Raw genomic sequence first — 10,124 nt, forward strand, 5'->3', positions numbered from 1 at the left:
ATGCTTGGTGCATGGAAGATGAGGAATTAAGGACTGCAAGAATTGTAGTAGCTATCATCAGAAATGATAGTTTGATGATGGAACTGTTCAAGTTGGAAGGGAGCTTGAGACATCTTTAGACCAACCTCCTGCTCACAACAGGGTCAACACTGAATTCACCCCAAGTTCCTCAGGACTTTGTCTAACAGAGCCCTGAAAACCTCTTCTGGGGACTTTGTCGGAGATCCTTGGTGAACTTGAACCTTGATCCAGGGAGCCCTCTGAGGAAGTTCAAGGTGCCTGTTGCTGTCAGGTAAGGATAGTCAGAGGAGACCTTGGCTTCTGGCAAGCTGCTGGCAAGCTCTAGCAGCTTCTAAGGAGCTCTGTCAGCTGTCCGTGATAAAAGGCTGCATTGCTGAGAGGCTGCTGAAGCCTGTCTGGCCCTTGGACTGTTACCCCCTGCTGTTCTTCCACACAAGCACTGCTGGACACTGTCCCAGGACACCTGGAAAGTATGAAGCACATACAGGACAGCCAGGTGATCAGGCCCATTCAGCATGGGTTTATGAAAGGCAGGTCCTGCTTGCCTACCCTGTTCTCCTTCTATGACAAGGTGACCCGCTTAGTGGATGAGAGAAAGGCTGTGGATGTTGTCTACCTGGATGTTAGTGAAGCCTTTGACACCACTTCTCACAGCATTCTCCTGGAGAAACTGGCTGCTCATGGCTTGGACAGGTGTACTCTTCGCTGGGTTAAAAACTGGCTGGATGGCTGGGCCCAAAGAGTTGCGGTGAATAGAGTTGAATCCAGGTGGTGGCCGGTCACAGGTGGTATTCGCCACGGCTCAGTACTGGGGCCAGTTCTGTTCAGTATCTTTATCAATGATCTGGATGAGGGGATTGAGTGGACCCGCAGTAAGTTTGCAGATGACACAAGTTGGGCAGGAGTGTTGATCTGCTTGAGGGTACGAAGACTCTCCAGGCTGGATTGATGGGCCAAGGCCACTTGTTTGAGGTTCAACAAGGCTAAGTGCTGGGTCCTGCACTTGGGTCACAACAACCCCTTGCAACGCTATCGGCTTGGGGAAGAGTGGCTAGAAAGCTGCCTGGTGGAAAAGGACCTGGGGGTGTTGGTCGACAGCCAGCTGAATGTGTGCCAGCAGTGTGCCCAGGTGGCTAAGAAGGCCAATAGCATCCTGGCTTGTATCAGAAATAGCGTGGCCAGCAGGACTAGGGAAGAGATTGTCCCCCTGTACTCAGCACTGGTGAGGCCGTACTTCGAATTCTGTGTTCAGGTTTGGGCCCCTCATGACAAGAAAGACGTTGAGGTGCTGGAGCGTGTCCAGAGAAGGGCAACAAAGCTGGTGAGGGGTCCAGAGCACAAGTCTGATGGGGAGCGGCTGAGGGAACTGGGGTTGTTTAGCCTGGAGAAAAGGAGGCTGAGGGGAGAGCTTATCTCTCTCTGCAACTACCTGAAAGGAGGTTGTAGAGAGGTGGGGGTCGGTCTCTTCTCCCAGGTAACAAGTGATAGGACGAGAGGAAATGGCCTCAAGTTGCACCAGGGGAGGTTTAGACTGGATATTAGGAAATTTTACTTCGCTGAAAAGGTTATAAAGCATTGGAACAGGCTGCCCAGGGAAGTGGTGGAGTCACCATCCCTGGAAGTATTTAAAAGACGTTTGGATGAGGTGCTTAGGGACATGGTGTACTGGTGGACTTGGTAGTGTTAGGTTTACAGTTGGAATCGATGATCTTAAAGGTCTTTTCCAACCTAAATGATTCTATGATTCTATGATAAAAGACAGAGGCAGAACTAGAGAGGTAACATGCCAATATAAATACAGTAGTTCTTCTGAGCAATGTTTCTCCATTTGAAACATTGGTAAGAAAATTGACCGTGATAAGTGGCTGCACAAAACTATTTACATAGAGAAGAGACCATAAGCAGCTTGCTAGTACATACCCTTGGTGCTGTTAATACAAAACGATGAAAAAAATAATGGAAATTCATTAAAAAATGCTGGAAATGAAGTAATTTTCAGCTGTTACATTGAGTTCTTTTCTGCAGAGATTTCAAGTTTGTCCTAAAATCTGCATTGAGGGCTTGATTCAATTATCCACACAGAGGTGGCCACTGCTTCCAGGACATCCTGGAGTAGCCCAAGCGCCCATGTGGGAAATGTGTCCCAGAAGATATGGGAGCCCTTCTGGAGCATGAGCTGGTATGCAGGCAGAGTACGTCAGGGGTGGTGGAGGGCATGGCCTGCCTTCAGTGTTTCTGGGGTGGCTGAGCAGGGACCTCTCCAGCACAGCAGCATATTGTGTCCCCTTGGATGCTGGCTGTGAGGTCACTTCTGATTGGCCAGCAGTGTGGAGACAGATACTTGGAGGTCTTGAAAGCCATTACAATCCTGCCTGCCCCCAACAAGAAGAAGAGTTTGGGGAGGACAAGGTAGCTGCGACAAGGGAGATGGGAGATTTGGTGGAGGGAAGCGGGGTTTGGCCAACAGAGATGAAAGATTTTGAAGAGGAAAGATGAGTTCAGGTAATTTTGGTGCCACTGTGACACTGATGTGAAAACATTCCTGTGAGGCCTTTACCCTATATCTAACCAGTAACTTAAGTCCTAACCCTACGCCTACATTGCACTTTTCAGCCTGACAGGAATCAACTACTCTAATCCCTAACCTGAGCCTTACCTCTAAACCAAATCCAGAACCCATAACCCCTCTTACTCTTACCCTATTGATCACCCTCATCCCTAGCCCTTATCCCTAGAATTAAAATGCTAGCCTTCACCACAGCCATCAGCCCAGCCCTAAAAAAACCCTAACCCCCAAAGCCAGCCCATACCCTAAACACAAACCAGGCACCCTCAGAAGAACACCAAACCCTGCCTCTAATGCTGTGCCCAATCCCTAAGCCTGAAAGGCGAGCTCTATCCCCTCAGCCCTAACCTGAACACCTAACCCCCAAAGCCCTCCTTCCCATGCGCTAACCCCTTCATCTTTTTCCCCTCTCCTAACCCTAACTTAAGCTGTTTGGCCCCTTGAAGGCAGGGCAGGGATCGTGAGGTCCCAGAGCAGCCCGATGGTGTTGGAAGAGGAATGTGAGGTTACATGCATCTGATCAGCTCATAGGCCACAAGGAGGAGATGGTGGGAATGCTATGGTGAGGTCAGCTGTGCTTCAGGATCTCAATGGGCCAGCAGGAGGCACAAGGCTGTGAAGATGGCAGTGAGGTCACATCTTTCTCTGGAGTTGATAGGCCAGCAGCAGGAACATGGCTGGGAAAGGGCTGTGAGGTCACTTCTTTCTGCAGTAGCTGATAGGTCAGCCCTTGACTCATGGTTGGGCTATGTGCTCTTAGGCTCACATCTGCCAGTGTCTCTGACACACCAGCAGAAGGCACCTGGCTGGCCCTAGGATTGTGGGAATCCCTTTCCCTAAGTACCTGCTGGGTCCATCCAGAAAGAGGCCTTGGATATGGTTGTCCCATCCCTTCCGCCTGAGTACCTGATGGGACAGCAGTACGCACAGTTTGGTTGTGTTTATCTGAGAAGCTGAAAGGCCAGCAGCAGGCAAGTGGCTTGGAAGATCATGGTGAGGTGACTTCTGTCTAGTCAGCTGGTGCAGCAAGTCTTGCAAATCCCATCTGTAGAAGGGTTATCCCCTTTTGCTCCTGTGATCACTCTCAGTGTTTCCTTAGAAGGAAAAAAATCCAAGTCACCATTTCTACTGCCCCCAAAAGAGGCTGTTCACATGTGAATTTGTTGTGGCAGGTTTAGATATAGGTAAGGACATGCAGTTGGCCTCATCACTGGTATCAGGTGGGAGCTTCCTGCAGACTTGTCATTACAATCAAATTTATTCTGCAACCTAGGAATATGATCTGCACAACACAGCCTGAAGGCCAGGCTGTACATAGGGCACAGCAGAGAACAGGCCTGGGTCTACTCAGGTTTACTGTTACGTGGACCACTAACTTCTTGGAGTACAATGGTCTTTTGGTCAGGATCACTGAACTGCCCGAGGAAGTCTGGGAAGAGGATGGGTTGTCCTCTAGGCAGCTGGAGGAAGGGCCACAATTTTAGGCCCTGGTAATCACTGGGGACTTTGAAGACCATGGACCTCTGCTAGAAGACCTCAGTTACAGGGAAGGTGGTAGGTGATCCCTGACCCGGCATGGTGACAATGCTCTCCTGGATATGTTTTTCACCAGAAAACAAAGCAGGACTGGTAGAAGATGTGGAGGGTAGCTCTGGCTGCAGTGTGAGTGAGGTGGTATAGTAGAAAACCCTGAGGGAAGTGAACAAGACAAATTGTAGCAGGGCTGAGTAGAGAGGATCACCTCTATGGCAGTGCTCTTCCTAATGCAGCCCAGGATGCCGTTGTCCGCCTTTTCTGCAAAGGTGCAATGCTAGGAGAAGAGAAGTCTTCCACAAATCTGAAGGCACCACAGGCACCACAAATCTGGTGGGCCATCTGTACAAACACATTAAAAGCTGTCCAAACAGAGCTTCACTCCAGGGGGACCTTGAGAAACTCTCAGATTTGGCAATAGAAGCCTCATGAAGTTTTACAAGGAGAAGTTGTGAGTCCTTTTTTGGGTGCAGAATAACCCCGCATGGCTGGGACCTGAACAGCTCAGGAGTGACCCTGAGGAGAAGGGCCTGGCCTTCCAAGGGATGCCATATGAGCCAGTGGCACATGCTCAAAGTTAATGAGGCCAACTGCAGATAGGGCTGCATTAGGAGGAGCGTGGCCACCCAGGCAAGAGAGTTATCATCATCCCCCTTGCCTCAGCGCTGGTGTAGCCACATCTGGACTAGTGTGTCTAGGTGTGAGGCTCCCGAGTCTGCAGGAATGAGGAGGAATTGGAGAGGTTCTAGAGGAGATCTGCCAGGATGGGGTTTGGGGCCTCTATGGAGAGGCTGGGAGACCTGGGCTTCTTTAGCCTGGTGAAGTGGAGGCTCAGGGCTCTATAGTAGTAGCCTGCAACTACTTGAAGGGTGGTTTCCAAGATAAGGGAGATTCTCTTGGTAGTGGGAAGAGAAGGAAACCTCCACAAAGCGCAGCTTGGAAGGTTAAGAGCAGATGCAAGGAAAAAGAAGCCTCACTCAAAGAGTATCCTTGTGGTGTAAGAGGTCACCCAGAGGGAGTCTGGATCAGCCCATGGCTTTGTGTTTCAAGGAAAAGGCAGTGAGGGTAGAGAGACATCAGTGAAGGTATAGAAATGCTGGGGTGAGAGCTAGGTGGGAAAGCAAGATGGGTTTCTACAGCCTGAAGGGAAAGAGGTGCAAGCATGGGACCGTGTAGGACAGCCTGCAGTACAGATGACTAGGGGCTCTGTCAAAGCTGAAAGGCTCAACAGGACCAAGGGCTTTGTCCTCTTGGCTAAGGCAGTTGCCTCTACCACCGAGGCCTAGCAGGAGAAGCTTTCTTTTGAGGCTCTGGACTTTGTTTTGTCCTTGCCCCTTCTTTGGGAGGCCATAGAATTCTCCTACACTTGGCATTGCTCACTCTCACATCCCACTGCCCCCAGGAAGAGCCCTGAGCCACGCGTGAGGGACAGGGTCTGCCTTCCCAGGGCCTGGGGTTGATGGCTTGTCCTTTCTGCTTCATAAAAGAAACCAAGGGTTTCCTCAGCATTACAGCTGCCTGCACAGTGCCTTTCCCTACCTGCAATCATGGCCTCCAGTTCTCTGCTCTAACAAGTCCATGGGGAGGCTTTGTCAGTAATGGCCCTCAGTGGGGTTCATTAATGCTTCAAGGTACTTTGAGTTTTGCTTCTGACTTCTTGAGCAGTTTCTTCAATCTTCCCTCAGTATCGGAGGTTCATGGAGTCAGCACCAAAGACACCATGGGGCTCATTAAAATACAGAAAGCCCTAACGAGCCATGTCTCTTCCTGTAATTTTCTTTAAGTCTTCAAGACTTGTACAGCTAATTACAGACGTTTCATAGAGTAGTTAAGGAGGAACATTTCAAAGTGCACCTAAAAAAAATGGGGTTTTTTTGTTTTGTTTTAAAGGATATTTTTTATCAGTTTCAGTTTAGAGAAGAGGTGATAGAAGCATTCTCCAAGTGATATTGATGCAGGGTGTCTCCTCAGGAGGTCTGGACAGGTAGGAAAAGCAGTCCCTTGAGGTCTGACACAGTACGGAGAACTTTGCTCCTCACCTCCCAAAGCTCACCATTTCTGTCACTGGCCATCTGGGTCTTACATCCCTGTTCCTTGCATCAGACTTCTCCACTGATCTCTGCAGCTGGATGTTACAGCTCCATTGCACCATTTCCCACATTCTCTCCTTCGAGAACTGGCTGTACACAGGCACAGAAGAATTTTTCCTATTTGTAAGGAAAGAAAATTAAAGCATGATCAGTTTTCCTAAACAATAATATACACTCCGCAACCACATGCTAAGTATAAGCTGCCTCTAATGAGGTCACCTCTCTACAAGGGATAATCTTATCACAAATATCTTAGAGAGATAGATAGAAAAAGATAGATATGAGCATAACTAAAGTGTTGGCTAAAGAGACCATTAGACTAGTGAAAGACAGTCAAGCTTTTAACTCCCTGAAGCTTAAAGGAGCTGCATCGGTGAGAGGTATCTGAATGAACAAAGATTTAGGGGAGGAGAAAAATGGAGAATAAGGGAAAGGGCCTTTGTCTAGACAGTCTGCATCTGCAACGATTACATTAGAAATGGTCATTGGATCAGGACAGGTGAAAGTATATGAAAGACTAGAGAAACTACACGGTATAACAGGCAGAGGAGTGGTAATGAAGTTACAGGGCAAGACTGGTATTTCTTTGAATATTCCTTTTCAAAGGACATGGAATCGGTAGAAGTGTCTTGTGAGTGAGGACAAACCACTGTTGCACCCATCTTTGTAAAAGGCCAGAAGTGCAACCCAGGCTGTACAACCTTGCTTTGGTGATCCATTGAATGAATCCTCGTGGGTCACGTGCCTGATTCCTGGGCACGTGAAAGAGAAGAGCATGAGCATGGACTTTGCAAGGGTAAATCATGCCTCGCCAACCTAATTGGTTTCATGATGAAGTAACTCCATTTGTGTACGACGGGAGAACAGTGGATGTCATTTACCTCTGCTGCAGCAAGACTTCTGTCATGGTCTCCCTCAATATTCTTGTACCCATCTTATGCCATTACAGTCTGGAGGGATTGACAAACACATGGGGGTAAAGCACCAGTTGGATGATGAGAGCAGTGGTGAAGGGGTCATACCGTACCTAGGGGCCAGGGGACATAGTGGGGCATTATGGGACAGCACAGGGGACTCCTCCTGGGATGTGGGCAGTTTAACACCTGTATCCATGACCCGGAGGAAGCAACTCTCACCAAGTTTGTCAATGGCACTAAATTGGGAGAACTATTCCTGTGCCTTGGGATTGCCTTCAGGAGAAACCTGACAGGCAGAAGGACTGTCCTGTCAGGACCTTCATGAAATAGAAGAAGGACAAAGGCCAGATCCTGCGCCTGGGATAGACTAACACTCTGCAGTGTCTGGGCACTGCCTTGCTGGGGAGCAGCTCTGCAGAAAAGGCACTGGTGGTGTTGGGGAAGGCAGAACACGTTCCAGCAGTGCTCCACATGATCCAGTGTGACCTGGTGGCAAAGAAGGCCAGCAGTGTCCTGGAGTGTATAAAGAGGACCCTCGCCAAAGGAGTGAGGGAAGTGATTGTCTCCCCCTGCTCATCACTTCTTAGACTACCAATACGCTACTGTGTCCATTTCTGCACCCCCAGTTCAAGTGTACTAGGTCTGGCTGGGAAGGGGTTAACTTCCGTCGCAGCAGCCCCCATGGTGCTATGTTTTGCATTTGTGCCTAAAACAGTGTTGGTAACACACCAGTGTTTTGGCTGTTGCTGAGCAGTGTTTGCACAGCGTCAAGGCCTTCTCAGGTTCCCACTCTACTCCCTCCCAGTGAGTAGGCTGGAGGTGGGCAAGATTTTGGTAGGGGGGACACAGCCAGGACAGCTGACCCCAAGTGACCAGAGGGATATTCCATACCATATGACATCATGCTCAGCAATAAAAGCTGGGGAAGAGGAATAAGGAGATGGAGTTTTTTGTTGTTCAAGGTGTCTGTTGCTGGGAGACTGGCTGGGCATCAGTCTGCTTTGGGAGGTGGTAAGTGATTGCCTTTTTGTTGCCTTTTGGTTTTGGTTTATGATTGGTTTTATTTTTTTTTTTTCCACCTACTGTCTGTTTTTATCTCAACCTACAAGCTGCACAACTCCATGCAGCAGCATGGATAGAGACCTGGCCAGCTAAGGAGTGCCCTGAGGAGAGGGACCCAATCACCATGATGATGCCATCCATATGAGCCACTGGGCCTCACATTTCAAAAGGAATGTGGAGAAACTGGAGAGGGTCCAGAGGAGGTCTGCCAAGATGGAGCTAGGGGCCTAAAGCACGAGCTGTGAGGAGAGTGTGAGGGAAGTGGGCCTCTCTAGCCTGCTGAAGGAGGCATGGGGCAACCTAGTTAAGAGCCTACCCCACGTGGAGCGATAACTGAGCCAAGCTCTTTTCTGCAGTGGCCAATGATATGACAGAGGCAACAGCCTCAAAGTGCCTCTTGGGAGCTTCAGGCTGAGCCTTAGGAAAAATAAAATGGACTAGCAGGAGCATTGCTGCAATCTCCTGCTTTGGAATTCCTCTTTGCTCCGCAAAGTCACAGCCAGCCTGGAGGCTGGGCTAGAGACCCGCAGCAGTTTCTTTCCCATCAGACTTTCCAGGAGCGTAAGCCTTGCCCACATGCCCAATGAGAAGAGATTAGGCTGGAGGTGAAGGTCTCTACATCATGTGCTCATAGGACAACTCAGGCGGAAAGCGAGCTCAGGACGTCTGAAATCCAACGCCCAGGAAAAAGCAGGGCAATCTCTGAGGTCAGACATGGTTGCTCAGTAAATGTCAGCATCCACAGAGAGAGTTTACACATGAACCAGGCATCTAGGCCATCATTACAGAAATTGAGATGAGGCATTTGACCAGCTCCCTGAACACAGCTATCAGTACACCATGCCTCCTGAGATTCCTGGGAACATACACATTCTTGTCCAGAGGAGTGGGTTTCTTCTGCAAGTTTCCTGGCATATCTCCAGACCATGGGGTGCTTTAGGCTGGAAACAGATTTGAAAGAAATCCTCTGACTTGGGTACGATCAACTTAATTGCTAAAAGAGAGGGAGATGGAGGGATCTCAACATTTCCAGGTTCCTGCCAAAGATTTATGACCTTCGAATAAGGAGCTGAAGACAACAGTTTTGAACTAGTATAGCCTTTAGATCATTTCAGATGTCATGGCTCTGCTCCCCTATTTGAATCACTGGCACCCAGAAACCTCACCTGCTTTTCCTTCCTGTCCTCCCTAAACCTGACCAAGTGATGGGAAGAAAGGCAGCAGAAAGGCCCTAGGCCTCTGTGAATCAGCTGGGGTCTGGCACTTGGAGGGCCATGGTGCCATTCCATTGTACACCCCATAAAGAATCAAGCTGGGGAATGACTCTGCAAGTGCGAATCAACAAGGTCCATGGACAGGCAAGGCTGTGTCTATGGCTCTGTCTGGAGACCAGTACCCACACAGCTGGGTCTGAGTCAAGCTGGGGCTGAAACTCAGGCCTGGGCTTCAATGGTCTCCTGGGCCCATGGACAGAGATGCAGGTGGAGGCCCCAGCTGATGCTGCTCAGGGCCATGAAGGCCTATGGATGCTCTCAGGGCCCTGACACTGCCATATTAGACACCACCTGCCAGTGCCCTCAATAGGCCAAATTCTCATTCCCTGGTGTCCAGGGTCTGCTCTCTGCTACTCTCCTTCCCCGTGTCCCTGGGGATCTGGGAGACCACAATTTCATGGTCACTACAGCCAAGGCTGACACTGGTCTTCCTATCCCTGGCCAGCTCTTCCTCCCTTGGGAGTACCAGATCCAGGTGAGCAGAAGACTGAGTGGCCCATTTAGAAGCTGACCCACACAAGCCGCCATCTAACCTGTTACATGTCCCATAGAGAGCCTCCATATATCTGAGCTGCCCTGACATCACACAAGGCATCCCCCACTTCTCATCTTCCCTGTTGGCCTCTCCTAAAGATGTTGTATCTCCATTACCACAAAAGCT

Source organism: Mycteria americana (genome assembly GCF_035582795.1).
Source record: "Mycteria americana isolate JAX WOST 10 ecotype Jacksonville Zoo and Gardens chromosome Z unlocalized genomic scaffold, USCA_MyAme_1.0 Scaffold_18, whole genome shotgun sequence".
NCBI lineage: Eukaryota > Metazoa > Chordata > Aves > Ciconiiformes > Ciconiidae > Mycteria > Mycteria americana.